The sequence below is a fragment of the Panulirus ornatus genome, chromosome 42 (genome assembly GCF_036320965.1).
Source record: "Panulirus ornatus isolate Po-2019 chromosome 42, ASM3632096v1, whole genome shotgun sequence".
NCBI classification, from domain to species: Eukaryota; Metazoa; Arthropoda; class Malacostraca; order Decapoda; family Palinuridae; genus Panulirus; species Panulirus ornatus.
Genome location: NC_092265.1, coordinates 1,231,645 through 1,250,000, shown reverse-complemented (window position 1 = coordinate 1,250,000; position 18,356 = coordinate 1,231,645). Strand labels below are relative to the sequence as shown.

At 42.3% G+C, this 18,356-nt stretch overlaps 1 protein-coding gene across 1 annotated transcript in view; it reads right to left on the bottom strand.

Annotated features, from left to right (window-relative positions):
- The window catches only part of LOC139761999 (uncharacterized), a 78,665-nt gene extending 74,018 nt beyond the window's left edge, over positions 1 to 4,647 (bottom strand). Inside the window, exon 1 of the mRNA XM_071686779.1 lies at positions 4,127 to 4,647. The gene's annotated coding sequence lies outside the window, so the exon portion shown is untranslated. The remainder of the gene's footprint in view (positions 1 to 4,126) is intronic.
- Between the last annotated feature and the right edge of the window lie 13,709 nt (positions 4,648 to 18,356).

Below are 18,356 nucleotides of genomic sequence, written 5' to 3'. Positions count from 1 at the left end.
ATATATATATATATATATATATATATATATATATATATATATATATAAACGCCCATACACGCACATGTACATACATATACATAACATTTGCATACATATACATGTTCATAATTGCTTGCCTTCATCCATTCCTGGCGCTACTCCTCCCCACAGGAAACAGCATCGGTACCCCCTGCTTCATCGAGGTAGCGTCAGGAAAACAGACAGAAAGGCCACATTCGTTCACACTCAGTCTCTACTGTCATGTGTAATGCACCGAAACCACAGCTCCCTTTCCACATCCAGGCCCCACAGACCTTTCAGTGGTTTGCCCAAAACATTTCACATGCCCTGGTTCAGTCCATTGACAGCACGTCGACCCCGGTATGCTACATTGTTTAATTCACTCTATTCCATGCACGCCTCTCACCCTCCTCTATGTTCGCTCAAAATCTTTTTCACTGCATCCTTCCACCTTCAATTTGATCTCCCACTTCTTGTTCCCTCCGCCTCTGACACATATATCCTCTTTTTCAATCTTTCTTCACTCATTATCTCCATATGACCGAGAGAATGAGCGAGGAAAGATTGACAAAGAGGATATATGTGTCAGAAGTGAAGGGAACAAGGAGAAGCGGGAGACCGAATTGGAGGTGAAATCGCACTTCAGTAGTTCATAAAATTTTATTTAACATGTAATTGACATGTAATTTTTCTATACCTGTGGTAAGACTTGTTTCGTGGAAACAATCTACCTCATCTGGTGCTATTACTTAACAAAGTTATTTAATTCCCAACATCACACTTGAGTACCGCCGTCCAGCACTAATCAGTACAGACCAACCACTGTCCTCTTTGTCTGGCAGTAACCGTTGTAAGGGAGAGTGATTAAGGGGGGTCATGTGGCGGGGTTTGACCTGGGTTGCTTGGTGTGTCTTGAACAACTTTTTTTTTTTATATGTTTTCGTGTTTTGTCAATTCTCTCATAATGATTTAGTTAATGGGCTTTATAGTTGCCTGGGGGCAAATTAAAGTTCTGTGTATTAGCAATTAAGACAAATTCAGCGACGTTGCGTGTGGCATAATCAGGAGAGGGGTATAGAATAGCGGGATTTTCAAGATCTATGGGGTGATTATTTTCATGTCAGTGTTTAGAGGTCGCATTTTTGTGGTTATCCCTGCGTATTGCATGACGTTGCCAATAACACATCTCCGTAACAGTTTTTCCGGTCTGGCATATATATATATATATATATATATATATATATATATATATATATATATATATATATATATATATATATATATATATATACCTGATACCGGTAAGGTATGTCCCGTAAGTGGAGTCACAAATCATCACAAGTAAAAGCCTGGAGTTTTAACACTAAATACAGTTTGCCAGCCACCATTGTACTGAGGCATTACCCACCAGCAGATACAGTTTGCCAGCCACCATTGTACTGAGGCATTACCCACCAGCAGATACAGTTGTCCGCCACCATTGTACTGAGGCATTACCCACCAGCAGATACAGTTGTCCGCCCGTGTGATCAGACAGCACCACAAAGTAGAACCAAAGAATGTTCCATCATCACAGCAAAAATTTCCCTCTTCCAGCAGTAGTCTTACATTACGGAAACCTGTTTCATCCCAGTAATCACAATGTTCTACCACTGTGGTATCATCCCAGTAGACCCAGTGTTCCACCACTTTGGTATCATCCCAGTAGACCCAGTGTTCCACCACTTTGGTATCATCCCAGTAGACCCAGTGTTCCACCACTTTGGTATCATCCCAGTAGACCCAGTTTTCCACCAGTGGTATCATTCTAGTAGACCCAGTTTTCCACCATTGTGATATCATCCCAGTAGACCCAGTGTTCCACCATTGCGATATCATCCCAGTGGAGTCAAAGTTCCACCTCTGTGGTATCATCCCAGTGCATTCAGTGTTCCACCACTGTGGTATCTCCCCCGTCGGGCCAGTGTTCCACCTCTGTGGTATCCCAGTGGAGCCAGTGTTCACCACTGTGGTATCATACCCGTGGAGCCAGTGTTCAACACTGTGGTATCATCCCAGTGGAGCCAGTGTTCACCACTGTGGTATCCCAGTGGAGCCAGTGTTCACCACTGTGGTATCATACCCGTGGAGCCAGTGTTCAACACTGTGGTATCATCCCAGTGGAGCCAGTGTTCACCACTGTGGTATCATACCCGTGGAGCCAGTGTTCACCACTGTGGTATCATCCCAGTGGAGCCAGTGTTCACCATTGTGGTATCCCAGTGGAGCCAGTGTTCACCACTGTGGTATCATACCCGTGGAGCCAGTGTTCACCACTGTGGTATCATCCCAGTGGAGCCAGTGTTCACCACTGTGGTATCCCAGTGGAGCCAGTGTTCACCACTGTGGTATCATACCCGTGGAGCCAGTGTTCAACACTGTGGTATCATCCCAGTGGAGCCAGTGTTCACCACTGTGGTATCCCAGTGGAGCCAGTGTTCACCACTGTGGTATCATACCCGTGGAGCCAGTGTTCACCACTGTGGTATCATCCCAGTGGAGCCAGTGTTCACCACTGTGGTATCCCAGTGGAGCCAGTGTTCACCACTGTGGTATCATACCCGTGGAGCCAGTGTTCACCACTGTGGTATCATCCCAGTGGAGCCAGTGTTCACCACTGTGGTATCCCAGTGGAGCCAGTGTTCACCACTGTGGTATCATACCCGTGGAGCCAGTGTTCACCACTGTGGTATCATCCCAGTGGAGCCAGTGTTCACCACTGTGGTATCCCAGTGGAGCCAGTGTTCACCACTGTGGTATCATACCCGTGAAGCCAGTGTTAAACATTGTGGTATCATCCCAGTGGAGCCAGTGTTCACCACTGTGGTATCATCCCAGTGGAGCCAGTGTTCACCACTGTGGTATCATCCCAGTGGAGCCAGTGTTCACCACTGTGGTATCATCCCAGTGGAGCCAGTGTTCACCACTGTGGTATCATCCCAGTGGAGCCAGTGTTCCACCAAAAGTATCCTAACTTTAGAAGCAGACAGCATAACTGGAACATGTCTCTCGCCATTAGATTCAGAGTTCTCCTTACATGTGGAGGCCAGTTGTGCCTAGCTGTTGGGGTGAATACTTCCGCCAGCAGGGTCGAACAGTGTCCCAGCGGTGGAGCCAGAGTGTGTCCCATCGATGGAGCCAGACAAGTGTCCCAGCACTTAACCTCAGCACACACACAGAGGAACATGGACATTGCCTAGACTAGACAAGAACATTTTAAAGGCCACCAGGTCGGTTTAGCAGATAAAGGTTGTTTGAGTGGGCGCGAGAAGTGAGGCATGGAAGGAAGTGTATGATGTCCCCGGTAGTCCATTTGACTACAGTGTCCCTGCTTGGTGGAGGCTTGCGGTGGGTAGGAGCCACACACGCAGGTAAGATATTCACGAGGATAAGGGTCAGTTTATGACCTTCCTTTGGCATCCTATCACCTTGCAAATATATCACGGTACACGCAGGATTTAGGCTTCCTCACAGCAGACTCATGACCGCCACCCCCCGTCCCCTCCCAACCTCATGAGGTCTGAGTCACTGTCCAAGAGTTCGAAAGACTTCTGGAGGCGAGTAACGCTCCCGACATTTTCTTGGGGTGCACTCACGGGGTTCGTTGATACTTCGTTTGTCTTCAAGGAAATGGTATGTCTGTCTCGGTCAGGTCACTCCGCATAAGGGCAGATATGTCTGAAGGGCACCTCTACATCTGTACGACGTGGGAAGCCCCGTGGCCTTTGGGCACTCCTATGACAGAACAGGGTTTCTCCTACCTACGAAACAGTAATGCATAAAAATTACATAGCCAGATTGTATGTTGGAACATTCCGTAAAGTGTGGTAGCCACTTCTAACCTTAGTCGTCTTCTATAACGTCTAACGTGAACCAAGGTTAATATGAACACCTAAGTATAACAATGTTAGTCTTCATAACAGGGACTGCCTGACGTATTCTTTATGACCAAGAAAAAAATCTAACAACAAAATCAAACCTAAAAAGAGAGGTTGTTTGCATTAAAGGCCATGTAAATACGCAATAAAGACTTCATCACATAACTCTGCAAGAGGTGGATAACATACGACTTATGGCAACTTACGTAGTGGTTAGATGAGGCAGCCTCTCCTGGAGCAGCTGGGTAATCGGACCAGTCTCTTGAACACCACCACCAAGTAAAAACAAATAACTGATGTTCTTAAGATGTACGGTCTATGGAGCAATAATGGGGGCCGTGTGTATGATGTGTTGGGTTGGTGATGCTACCATCCGCATCAGAAGACGGCCCAGAGTACACTGTGGGCAGCAACGGCCCTCCCGCCGTCACCCTACGTAGCGACCACCGCGCCGCCGCCGCTATCACGGTCAATACTGCTCACTTCATTCACTCCTGCAGACATGACAAGCCGGGCTGCTGGCTTTCAGTTATAAGAGATGGCTTAAGCTAATCTTGGTCACCTATATCTATCATTTCTTATCGTTAGAAGTGACATGTTGATCCTTCGAGTTGGGTGTGCGGCCGCTGGTATTAAGGGGATTCTGAGACAAAGTTTTATTTCCGGTTGTCTTGGAAATGAAAGAATGTTCTCATAGAGACCTGTAGCCTAAACCTTATTGCTTTATGCTTGAGAGTGGTAAACAGCGGAAACATTAGGGCGGCGGAGGAGGGAGGGAGGGCCAGCGACAGACTGTGCAGGAGGCGACTGTGGCCGGCAGCACCAGCACCAGGATCGATCACACTCATCGACCGGGAGCGACTCGCGGTTGGTGGGCCACCTCCCGCCCACTACCCACACTTGCTCTTACTCGCCGCTTACTGCCGCACTTCCTTTGTTGCTTCTACATTTAGTACAGACTGTGAGGGTATTTTACAGCAGTTATTATTCTGTATCACCGGCAGCTATTTCTCTGCTTCAGCCTTTCTGTTTTCATTCCCAATTTTGTCTCACTTCCCCCCATTCCACTGGTGCGGTGTGCAGACTGTCTGGATCGTGTTCATGACCGTCTGGATCGTGAGCATGGATCCCATACTTCCTGCAGCCAGCCTCAGGAAGCAATGTAGCACCAACACCACTGCAAGTAATGCTACCGAGGAGCTCCTCGCCTGTCTGGGAGCTGCTCTTGACATACTAACCTTTAACATACATCCAGTCATACCTTGCTGAACACAACAAACATTTAAAATTTTGACTTATTGAATACTGAACACAATAACATGGCATACTATACACGTCTGTGAGCTTTCATGGTGTCGTATACAGTGTGGCTGAACATGAGTCAGCACGGGCCACTCTGGGGCCGGACTCGCACTGATTCGAATCCTGTCGGAGGCTTTCGGCCCACACCCAACCCAGGTATTCATACTCCTCTTGAGGCTGGTCGATAAATGGGTATATGGCTTAGGCTGGTTTTGTGTGTGTGTGTGTGTGTGTGTGTGTGTGTGTGTAAACACACAGGAACGAAGACATTGTATGTAGTACATATACTATACAATACAATAATCTCTCCGCGCAACATTAATAGTAAGCACAGAGTCATAGCATACTGAACACATAGTCACAGCATACTAAACACATAGTCACAGCATACTGAACACATACAGTCATTGTATACGGATCACATACAGTCAATGTATACTAAAAACATACAGTCACTGTATACTAAACACATATAGTCAATGTATACTAAACACATACAGTCAGTGCACACTGAACACACTGTTAGTTCATACTGAACACATACAGTCAAAGCTTAGTGAACACATAGTTATGACATACTGATCTCATACAGTAAAGACAACACATACAGTCAAGGCATAGTGGACACATACAGTCATAGCATCCTGAACACACACAGTCATGGCATACTGAACTCACATTGAGTCAAGGCACACTAAATATATGGTCATGGCATACTGACCATATACAGTCATGGCATACTGACCATATACAGTCATAGCATACTGAATACATACAGTAAGGCATACTGAACACTGTCAAGGCATATTGAACATACACAGTCATGGCATATTGAATACATAGTCAAGGCATACTGATCATATAGTCATGGCATACTGAATGCATACAGTCATGGCATACTGAACATATACAGTCATGGCATACTGAATACATAGGGCATACTGAACATATAGTCGTGGCATACTGAATACATACAATATGGCATACTGAACATATACAGTCATGGCATACTGAACATATACAGTCATGGCATACTGAATACATAGTCATGGCGTACTGAATACATACAGTCAAGGCATTCTGAACATATACAGTCATGGCATACTGAATACATGCAGTCATGGCATACTGAACATGTACAGTCAAGGCATACTGAACATATACAGTCATGGCTTACTGAATACATACAGTCATGGCATACTGAACATGTACAGTCAAGGCATACTGAACATATACAGTCATGGCATACTGAATACATACAGACAAGGCATACTGAACTCTGTGTCAAGGCAAACTGAGCATATAGTCATGGCATACTGAATACATACGGTCGAAGCATGCTGAACATATACAGTCATGGCATACTGAATACATAAAGTCATGGCATACTGAACATATACAGTCATGGCATACTGAATACATACAGTCAAGGGATACTTAGCACTGTGTCAAGGTATACTGAACATATACAGTCATGGCATACTGAATACATACAGTTAAGGCATACTGAACATATACAGTCATGGCATAGTGAATATGTACAGTCATGGCATACTGAACATATACAGTCATGACATACTGAATACATACAGACAAGGCATACTGAACATATACAGTCATGGCATACTGAATACATGCAGTCATGGCATACTGAACATGTACAGTCAAGGCATACTGAACATATACAGTCATGGCTTACTGAATACATACAGTCATGGCATACTGAACATATACATTCATGGCATACTGAATACATACAGTCAAGGCATATCAAACATATACAGTTATGGCATACTGAATATATACAGTCATGACATACTGAATACATACAGACAAGGCATACTGAACATATACAGTCATGGCATACTGAATACATGCAGTCATGGCATACTGAACATGTACAGTCATGGCATACTGAATACATACAGACAAGGCATACTGAACATATAGTCATGGCATACTGAATACATGCAGTCATGGCACACTGAACATGTACAGTAATGGCATACTGGAGTGTTTGAGAGGTGTTGTTTGGCATTGAATGCAATAGGAATGAATTATGGAGTGGAAGAGTGTTTGAAATGTAATACTTTGTGGTAGTTTAGGCACGTGGAAACAATGCAAGATAGGGAGTTACAAGTAGAGTGTATGATGGTACAATTAAAGAGGTTGATGTGAGAGGAAGACCACCTGTGACTTGGGGAAATAGGATGGTAGAGTACTGGATGCAGAGAAACATTGGAAAAATGAGTGGAATAGTGTATCCGAGGGAGGCATGTAAGGACAGGGATAAGTGGAGACTAGTTTTGCCATGGCTGCCCCTTTGATGGGAGTTCCCAGATAGAATGGGTATCAAATGTATATACATGTGTATGGGGGGGAGGTTGGGCCATTTCTTTCGTCTGTTTCCTTGCGCTACCTCGCAAACGCGGGAGACAGCGACAAAGTATAAAAAAAAAAAAAAAAAAAAAATATATATATATATATATATATATATATATATATATATATATATATATATATATATATATATATATTATATATTATTTATTTATTTATTTTATTATACTTTGTCGCTGTCTCCCGCGTTTGCGAGGTAGCGCAAGGAAACAGACGAAAGAAATGGCCCAACCTCCCCCCCCATACACATGTATATACATACGTCCACACACGCAAATATACATACCTACACAGCTTTCCATGGTTTACCCCAGACGCTTCACATGCCTTGATTCAATCCACTGACAGTACGTCAACCCCGGTATACCACATCGCTCCAATTCACTCTATTCCTTGCCCTCCTTTCACCCTCCTGCATGTTCAGGCCCCGATCACACAAAATCTTTTTCACTCCATCTTTCCACCTCCAATTTGGTCTCCCTCTTCTCCTCGTTCCCTCCACCTCCGACACATATATCCTCTTGGTCAATCTTTCCTCACTCATTCTCTCCATGTGCCCAAACCACTTCAAAACACCCTCTTCTGCTCTCTCAACCACGCTCTTTTTATTTCCACACATCTCTCTTACCCTTACGTTACTCACTCGATCAAACCACCTCACACCACACATTGTCCTCAAACATCTCATTTCCAGCACATCCATCCTCCTGCGCACAACTCTATCCATAGCCCACGCCTCGCAACCATACAACATTGTTGGAACCACTATTCCTTCAAACATACCCATTTTTGCTTTCCGAGATAATGTTCTCGACTTCCACACATTCTTCAAGGCCCCCAGAATTTTCGCCCCCTCCCCCACCCTATGATCCACTTCCGCTTCCATGGTTCCATCCGCTGCCAGATCCACTCCCAGATATCTAAAACACTTCACTTCCTCCAGTTTTTCTCCACTCAGACTCACCTCCCAATTGACTTGACCCTCAACCCTACTGTACCTAATAACCTTGCTCTTATTCACATTTACTCTTAACTTTCTTCTTCCACACACTTTACCAAACTCAGTCCCCAGCTTCTGCAGTTTCTCACATGAATCAGCCACCAGCGCTGTATCATCAGCGAACAACAACTGACTCACTTCCCAAGCTCTCTCATCCCCAACTGACTTCATACTTGCCCCTCTTTCCAAAACTCTTGCATTTACCTCCCTAACAACCCCATCCATAAACAAATTAAACAACCATGGAGACATCACACACCCCTGCCGCAAACCTACATTCACTGAGAACCAATCACTTTCCTCTCTTCCTACACGTACACATGCCTTACATCCTCGATAAAAACTTTTCACTGCTTCTAACAACTTTCCTCCCACACCATATATTCTTAATACCTTCCACAGAGCATCTCTATCAACTCTATCATATGCCTTCTCCAGATCCATAAATGCTACATACAAATCCATTTGCTTTTCTAAGTATTTCTCACATACATTCTTCAAAGCAAACACCTGATCTACACATCCTCTACCACTTCTGAAACCACACTGCTCTTCCCCAATCTGATGCTCTGTACATGCCTTCACCCTCTCAATCAATACCCTCCCATATAATTTACCAGGAATACTCAACAAACTTATACCTCTGTAATTTGAGCACTCACCCTTATCCCCTTTGCCTTTGTACAATGGCACTATGCACGCATTCCGCCAATCCTCAGGCACCTCACCATGAGTCATACATACATTAGGTAACCTTACCAACCAGTCAACAATACAGTCACCCCCTTTTTTAATAAATTCCACTGCAATACCATCCAAACCTGCTGCCTTGCCGGCTTTCATCTTCCGCAAAGCTTTTACTACCTCTTCTCTGTTTACCAAATCATTTTCCCTAACCCTCGCACTTTGCACACCACCTCGACCAAAACACCCTATATCTTCCACTCTATCATCAAACACATTCAACAAACCTTCAAAATACTCACTCCATCTCCTTCTCACATCACCACTACTTGTTATCACCTCCCCATTTGCGCCCTTCACTGAAGTTCCCATTTGTTCCCTTGTCTTATGCACTTTTTTTACCTCCTTCCAGAACATCTTTTTATTCTCCCTAAAATTTAATGATACTCTCTCACCCCAACTCTCATTTGCCCTTTTTTTCACCTCTTGCACCTTTCTCTTGACCTCCTGTCTCTTTCTTTTATACGTCTCCCACTCAATTTCATTTTTTCCCTGCAAAAATCGTCCAAATGCCTCTCTCTTCTCTTTCACTAATACTCTTACTTCTTCATCCCACCACTCACTACCCTTTCTAATCAACCCACCTCCCACTCTTCTCATGCCACAAGCATCTTTTGCGCAATCCATCACTGATTCCCTAAATACATCCCATTCCTCCCCCACTCCCCTTACTTCCATTGTTCTCACCTTTTTCCATTCTGTACTCAGTCTCTCCTGGTACTTCCTCACACGAGTCTCCTTCCCAAGCTCACTTACTCTCACCACCCTCTTCACCCCAACATTCACTCTTCTTTTCTGGAAACCCATACAAATCTTCACCTTAGCCTCCACAAGATAATGATCAGACATCCCTCCAGTTGCACCTCTCAGCACATTAACATCCAAAAGTCTCTCTTTCGCGCGCCTGTCAATTAACACGTAATCCAATAACGCTCTCTGGCCATCTCTCCTACTTACATATATATATATATATATATATATATATATATATATATATATATATATATATATATATATATATATATTTTTTTTTTTTTTATACTTTGTCGCTGTCTCCCGCGTTTGCGAGGTAGCGCAAGGAAACAGATGAAAGAAATGGCCCAACCCCCCCCCATACACATGTATATACATACGTCCACACACGCAAATATACATACCTACACAGCTTTCCATGGTTTACCCCAGACGCTTCACATGCCTTGATTCAATCCACTGACAGCACGTCAGCCCCGGTATACCACATCGCTCCAATTCACTCTGTTCCTTGCCCTCCTTTCACCCTCCTGCATGTTAGGGCCCCGATCACACAAAATCTTTTTCACTCCATCTTTCCACCTCCAATTTGGTCTCCCTCTTCTCCTTGTTCCCTCCACCTCCGACACATATATCCTCTTGGTCAATCCTTCCTCACTCATCCTCTCCATGTGCCCAAACCACTTCAAAACACCCTCTTCTGCTCTCTCAACCACGCTCTTTTTATTTCCACACATCTCTCTTACCCTTACGTTACTCACTCGATCAAACCACCTCACACCACACATTGTCCTCAAACATCTCATTTCCAGCACATCCATCCTCCTGCGCACAACTCTATCCATAGCCCACGCCTCGCAACCATACAACATATATATATATATATATATATATATATATATATATATATATATATATATATATATATATATATATATCTTCTTCTTCTAAACTATTCGCCATTTCCCGCGTTAGCTTTACGGAAGATGAAAGCCGGTAAGGCAGCGGGTTTGGATGGCATTGCAGTGGAATTTATTAAAAAAGGGGGTGACTGTATTGTTGACTGGTTGGTAAGGTTATTTAATGTATGTATGAATCATGGTGAGGTGCCTGAGGATTGGTGAAATGCTTGCATAGTGCCATTGTATAAAGGCAAAGGGGATAAAGGTGAGTGCTCAAATTACAGAGTTACAAGTTTGTTGAGTATTCCTGAGAAATTATATGGGAGGGTATTGATTGAGAGGGTGAAGGCATGTACAGAGCATCAGATTGGGAAGAGCAGTGTGGTTTCAGAAGTGGTAGAGGATGTGTGGTTCAGGTGCTTGCTTTGAAGAATGTATGTGAGGAATACTTAGAAAAGCAAATGGATTTGTATGTAGCATTTATGGATATGGAGAAGGCATATGATAGAGTTGATAGAGATGCTCTGTGGAAGGTAACTCTAGATTTTCCTGCAGCGAGGACTGTGTATTAGCCATGCCTTTTGGTAAAATGGTAGGAGCAACAGATGGAAGTAGTAGGTAGCAACATTAGACTGGCACGTTTGGTAGAAACATTAGGTAGTAGTAGATAGGTGCATTAGCTGGGAGCATTAGGTAGTAACATAAGGTGAAAGCTTTTGTAAACACTGTGCTAGAGTTGTCCTTTGCCTGTGGAATGTTGAAGGTGAGGCACTAAAGGCTAAGAAGTGGCGCTGTAGTTGAACCATTATCAAGACTTTTGTTGTGGTCATCCCCTTGAGGGAGTTCCCAAAAGGAACATTCATCAAAGATGTAAATAGATAGATGGCAAAGACCTACATTTTTTGCTAGTTTTCTTCAGGAAATATGTTTGCTTTAGAGCTGTAGTATGGGGCTTGTTTTTCATGCTGGGGTTGATATATTATTTGGTAGGAATGTACTTTCTGTAATCAAGTATTCAGCTGATCACATTTGGAATATTTCATGGTTATTCACTTCATTATTTTTGTTATTTCGGTCAGTGGAAACATTATGATATATTTTAGATTATACTTTCATTATGTTATATTGCAAATTTGCAAGAAATTTTTTTTGTCTTGTAAAACCTGAACCAGCATTTATGCTATTTTCTGTGGAATACAAATTTCTTTTTAACCCCAGTATAGGGCCTGTATCTTATGATGAATACAGTTCTGATGCTCATAATTGTTGAGGAACATCAGGGCCTGTAATTAATCACTAAAATTGTTTTGGTTAAAATATTCCATGATTATTTGTCTCATATATATTTGCATGTTTCAGCCTGCAGGAGACAACACATCATCATATGCATGCAGCAATGTTGGTATCACCCATTCTGCTTTATATATTTAAGCATTTCACTGCTATTACCCAACCTTGTCCTCTTCTCATATAATGCCCATCCTTGAAGAATGTATGGTAGCATCACAAAACCTTGGCACTCATAAACATTTGCTTTAAACTTCTCACTTTCATTTGTGTACTTCTGCTACAAAAACCCTGAACAACATTCACAAGTCTTCTGTGCACATCATATAGAGTTTGCACTCCATAGAGAGCTTTCCTATTTACTTTATATGTCATCTCAAAATCTATAGAATATGCATGCACTTTCTCCTTTTTCTGTAGAACTTTCTCCGATATTTGAAGTACAAAAATGTTTTACCTTGATCTTCACCAGCAAGGGGTTCATTAATCCTTTTAACACATTCTATCACAATCTTACCATACCCCAGCACTAACCATGCTAGGGAGACTTACTTTTCTGTAATTCTTACGGTCACTTCTCTTTCTTTTCTTCTATGCTGTAGAACACTCACTGCCTTCATCCATATATCAGGCACATGACCATATTCTAGACTGGATCCACAGCAATTTCACCTCCTCTCTTTACTATCTCTTCCACTCTGTAAGAGCTTTATTGTTTCTCTTATTTCATTCTTTTGATGTCTTCCTCTTATGTATATCTATTCCTGTTACTCTTTATCTCTTATCCTACCATACCATCAATGTTTCTTTCACAATAACTTCCAATTAGCTCTTTACTTTCTCCACCTCCTGCAAGCTACATTCTGTTTCATTAGCCTTCACTTAGACTTTTCTAGGACACTCATTCCTTAATGATAACTCTCCTTTAATTTTGTTCTCTTCCTTCAAGAATTGTATGTTATTCTCCTTTAGATTCTCCTTTATTTTTGTCCAGTACTCCCCATATATTTTCCTGTTATTCTTATATCATCCTCTTACTATCATCTTTCCTTTTAATTTTTCTGTTAAAGACTTATACTGCAGATTCTTTGCCCTTCATTCATATAATTTCATGACAAGTTCAGCATCTCTTTCCAAACGTTCTCCTCCTCAACCAACTTGTTCAATTCTTTATTTCACCATGCTGTTAGTGTATTTCCCATCTGTACATAGTGCTGCACACAGCCATGGCAGCCTCTAATAACACATTTTTAAATTGTCTCCACACCACCTCAACCTCAGTTTATACTGATTTTGATTCATTTTACTTCTTATTTAACTTCTCTCATAAGATAAACTTCACATTTCATTCCTCAATTTTTCTGTTTTTATTCTTGTCATTTGTTTATTCACATTTTTAGCTTGTATTGTCTACAGTTATAGGCTGACCTACAAAAACCATCTTTTGATCCAACAAGCCCTCTCCCAACTCTCTTCTTAACTGTACAATGTGCCCAAAACCTGTCATATTCCATCTTGCCAAAATTGGATCAATTGGGCTTTTGTTTGTTGGATCTTCCTCTTGTCTGCAACATGTGTATTTATGAACATCTTTATGTTTGAGGTACACATTTGCAACACTCATTCCTACTGATGCATACAATCTATGTATTTTTTCACCATTGTCATTTATACCTGAAGTCTCATTACTCCCTTTCACTTCTTTGTCCAATCTGTCCCTCACACCATCCATTCAAGTCACTCTTTATGCACAGTATCTCCTGCAGAGTACTTCTTATTGTCCTTTCAACTTTTCTCATGTATGCATTCTTAACTTCCATTTCTTTTTCATCACATGGCATGAATGTAACCTCCACACATAAACTTTTCAGTTAATATTCTTTCACAGACACACTGGATATCAAACATCTTTTCAAACCATTCATCCTTCATTAACAATTACAAACCCTTTGTGTAATCATCTGTATCACCTAGCATGCATGACCCCAAACCCGTCATTCCATTTCACTTAACTACCCCACTACCCCAACCTTGACCTACACAGATTTGTGTAATTTTCCTTTTTGAAAAGTGTTTGTAATTTCCATTCTCTTACATTCATCATATCTTCCTCTGTAATTTCCATCCTCTTACATTGATTGTTTATTCCTATCACATTCCACTTACTCATTCAGACCTGTATCACTTGATGAAAGTAGTAACAAGTATGCCACTTTCATCTGAGACTACATGTAACTTTTGTGGGAATGTACATCAAAGTAGGGTGCCCAGCCACATCACTGCAGGCTTGCCAAAAGGGCCGGGATGCCTAATTCCACAAGACAGACTAGCTGCCCTGCTGTCATTCTGATTAAAAGTACATTAAGCTTTTTCTTGCATCTTCCATCTCATTTGGTTGAAGATGCAATTAGATGAACCATGAATAGACATTAAACCATTGCTGCTAAGAAAATGCTATTATACAACAAGCAAAGTAAAAGATGAGTAGAGGAGTGATATATATATATATATGTGTGTATATATATATATATATATATATATATATATATATATATATATATATATATATATATATATATATATATATATTTTTATTATTATTATTTTGCTTTGTCGCTGTCTCCCGCGTTAGCGAGGTAGCGCGAGGAAACAGACGAAAGAATGGCCCAACCCACCCACATACACATGTATATACATACACATCCACACATGCAAATATACATGCCTCTACATCTCAACGTATACATATATATACACACACATATATATACATATATGCACATGTACATAATTCATACTGTCTGCCTTTATTCATTGCCATCGCCACCTCGCGACACATGAAATAACAACCCCTCCCCCCTCATGTGTGCGAAGTAGTGCTAGGAAAAGACAACAAAGGCCTCATTCGTTCACACTTAGTCTCTAGCTGTTATGTAATAATGCACCGAAATAATAGCTCCCTTTCCACATCCAGGCCCCACAGAACTTTCCATGGTTTACCCCAGATGCTTCACATGCATATATATATATATATATATATATATATATATATATATATATATATATGAAAGCTCTGTGGAAGGTATTAAGAATATATGGTGTGGGAGGCAAGTTGTTAGAAGCAGTGAAAAGTTTTTATCGAGGATGTAAGGCATATGTACGTGTAGGAAGAGAGGAAAGTGATTGGTTCTCAGTGAATGTAGGTTTGCGGCAGGGGTGTGTGATGTCTCCATGGTTGTTTAATTTGTTTATGGATGGGGTTGTTAGGGAGGTGAATGCAAGAGTTTTGGAAAGAGGGGCAAGTATGAAGTCTGTTGGGGATGAGAGAGCTTGGGAAGTGAGTCAGTTGTTGTTCGCTGATGATACAGCGCTGGTGGCTGATTCATGTGAGAAACTGCAGAAGCTGGTGACTGAGTTTGGTAAAGTGTGTGAAAGAAGAAAGTTAAGAGTAAATGTGAATAAGAGCAAGGTTATTAGGTACAGTAGGGTTGAGGGTCAAGTCAATTGGGAGGTGAGTTTGAATGGAGAAAAACTGGAGGAAGTGAAGTGTTTTAGATATCTGGGAGTGGATCTGGCAGCGGATGGAACCATGGAAGCGGAAGTGGATCATAGGGTGGGGGAGGGGGCGAAAATTCTGGGAGCCTTGAAGAATGTGTGGAAGTCGAGAACATTATCTCGGAAAGCAAAAATGGGTATGTTTGAAGGAATAGTGGTTCCAACAATGTTGTATGGTTGCGAGGCGTGGGCTATGGATAGAGTTGTGCACAGGAGGATGGATGTGCTGGAAATGAGATGTTTGAGGACAATGTGTGGTGTGAGGTGGTTTGATCGAGTAAGTAACGTAAGGGTAAGAGAGATGTGTGGAAATAAAAAGAGCGTGGTTGAGAGAGCAGAAGAGGGTGTTTTGAAATGGTTTGGGCACATGGAGAGAATGAGTGAGGAAAGATTGACCAAGAGGATATATGTGTCGGAGGTGGAGGGAACGAGGAGAAGAGGGAGACCAAATTGGAGGTGGAAAGATGGAGTAAAAGAGATTTTGTGTGATCGGGGCCTGAACATGCAGGAGGGTGAAAGGAGGGCAAGGAATAGAGTGAATTGGAGCGATGTGGTATACCGGGGTTGACGTGCTGTCAGTGGATTGAATCGGGGCATGTAAAGCGTCTGGGGTAAACCATGGAAAGCTGTGTAGGTATGTATATTTGCGTGTGTGGACGTATGTATATACATGTGTATGGGGGTGGGTTGGGCCATTTCTTTCGTCTGTTTCCTTGCGCTACCTCGCGAACGCGGGAGACAGCGACAAAGCAAAAAAAAAAAAAAAAAAAAAAAATATATGAAAGCTGGCAAGGCAGCAGGTTTGGATGGTATTGCAGTGGAATTTATTAGAAAAGGGGGTGACTGTATTATTGACTGGTTGGTAAGGTTACCTAATGTATGTATGACTCATGGTGAGGTGCCTGAGGATTGGCGGAATGCGTGCATAGTGCCATTGTAAAAAGGCAAAGGGGATAAGAGTGAGTGCTTAAATTACAGAGGTATAAGTTTGTTGAGTATTTCTGGTAAATTATATGGGAGGGTATTGATTGAGAGGGTGAAGGCATGTACAGAGCATCAGATTGGGGAAGAGCAGTGTGGTTTCAGAAGTGGTAGAGGATGTGTGGATCAGGTGTTTGCTTTGAAGAATGTATGTGAGAAATACTTAGAAAAGCAAATGGATTTGTATGTAGCATTTATGGATCTGGAGAAGGCATATAATAGTGTTGACAGAGATGTTCTGTGGAAGGTATTAAGAATATATGGTGTGGGAGGCAAGTTGTTAGAAGCAGTGAAAAGTTTTTATCGAGGATGTATGGCATGTGTACGTGTAGGAAGAGAGGAAAGTGATTGGTTCTCAGTGAATGTAGGTTTGCGGCAGGGGTGTGTGATGTCTCCATGGTTGTTTAATTTGTTTATGGATGGGGTTGTTAGGGAGGTAAATGCAAGAGTTTTGGAAAGAGGGGCAAGTATGAAGTCTGTTGGGGATGAGAGAGCTTGGGAAGTGAGTCAGTTGTTGTTCGCTGATGATACATCGCTGGTGGCTGATTCATGTGAGAAACTGCAGAAGCTGGTGACTGAGTTTGGTAAATTGTGTGAAAGAAGAAAGTTAAGAGTAAATGTGAATAAGAGCAAGGTTATTATGTACAGTAGGGTTGGGGGTCAAGTCAATTGGGAGGTAAGTTTGAATGGAGAAAAACTGGAGGAAGTAAAGTGTTTTAGATATCTGGGAGTGGATCTGGCAGTGGATGGAACCATGGAAGCGGAAGTGGATCATAGGGTGGGGGAGGGGGCGAAAATCCTGGGAGCCTTGAAGAATGTGTGGAAGTCGAGAACATCATCTCGGAAAGCAAAAATGGGTATGTTTGAAGGAATAGTGGTTCCAACAATGTTGTATGGTTGTGAGGCATGGGCTGTGGATAGAGTTGTGCGCAGGAGGATGGATGTGCTGGAAATGAGATGTTTGAGGACAATGTGTGGTGTGAGGTGGTTTGATCGAGTAAGTAACGTAAGGGTAAGAGAGATGTGTGGAAATAAAAAGAGCGTGGTTGAGAGAGCAGAAGAGGGTGTTTTGAAATGGTTTGGGCACATGGAGAGAATGTGTGAGGAAAGATTGACCAAGAGGATATATGTGTTGGAGGTGGAGGGAACGAGGAGAAGTGGGAGACCAAATTGGAGGTGGAAAGATGGAGTGAAAAATATTTTGTGTGATTGGGGCCTGAACATGCAGGAGGGTGAAAGGAGGGCAAGGAATAGAGTGAATTGGATCGATGTGGTATACCGGGGTTGACGTGCTGTCAGTGGATTGAATCAGGGCATGTGAAGCGTCTGGGGTAAACCATGGAAAGCTGTGTAGGTATGTATATTTGCGTGTGTGGACGTATGTATATACATGTGTATGGGGGTGGGTTGGTCCATTTCTTTCGTCAGTTTCCTTGCACTACCTCGCAAACGCGGGAGACAGCAAAAAAAAAAAAAAAAAAAGGCTCAGAGTGGGGTGCCTAAATGTGTGTG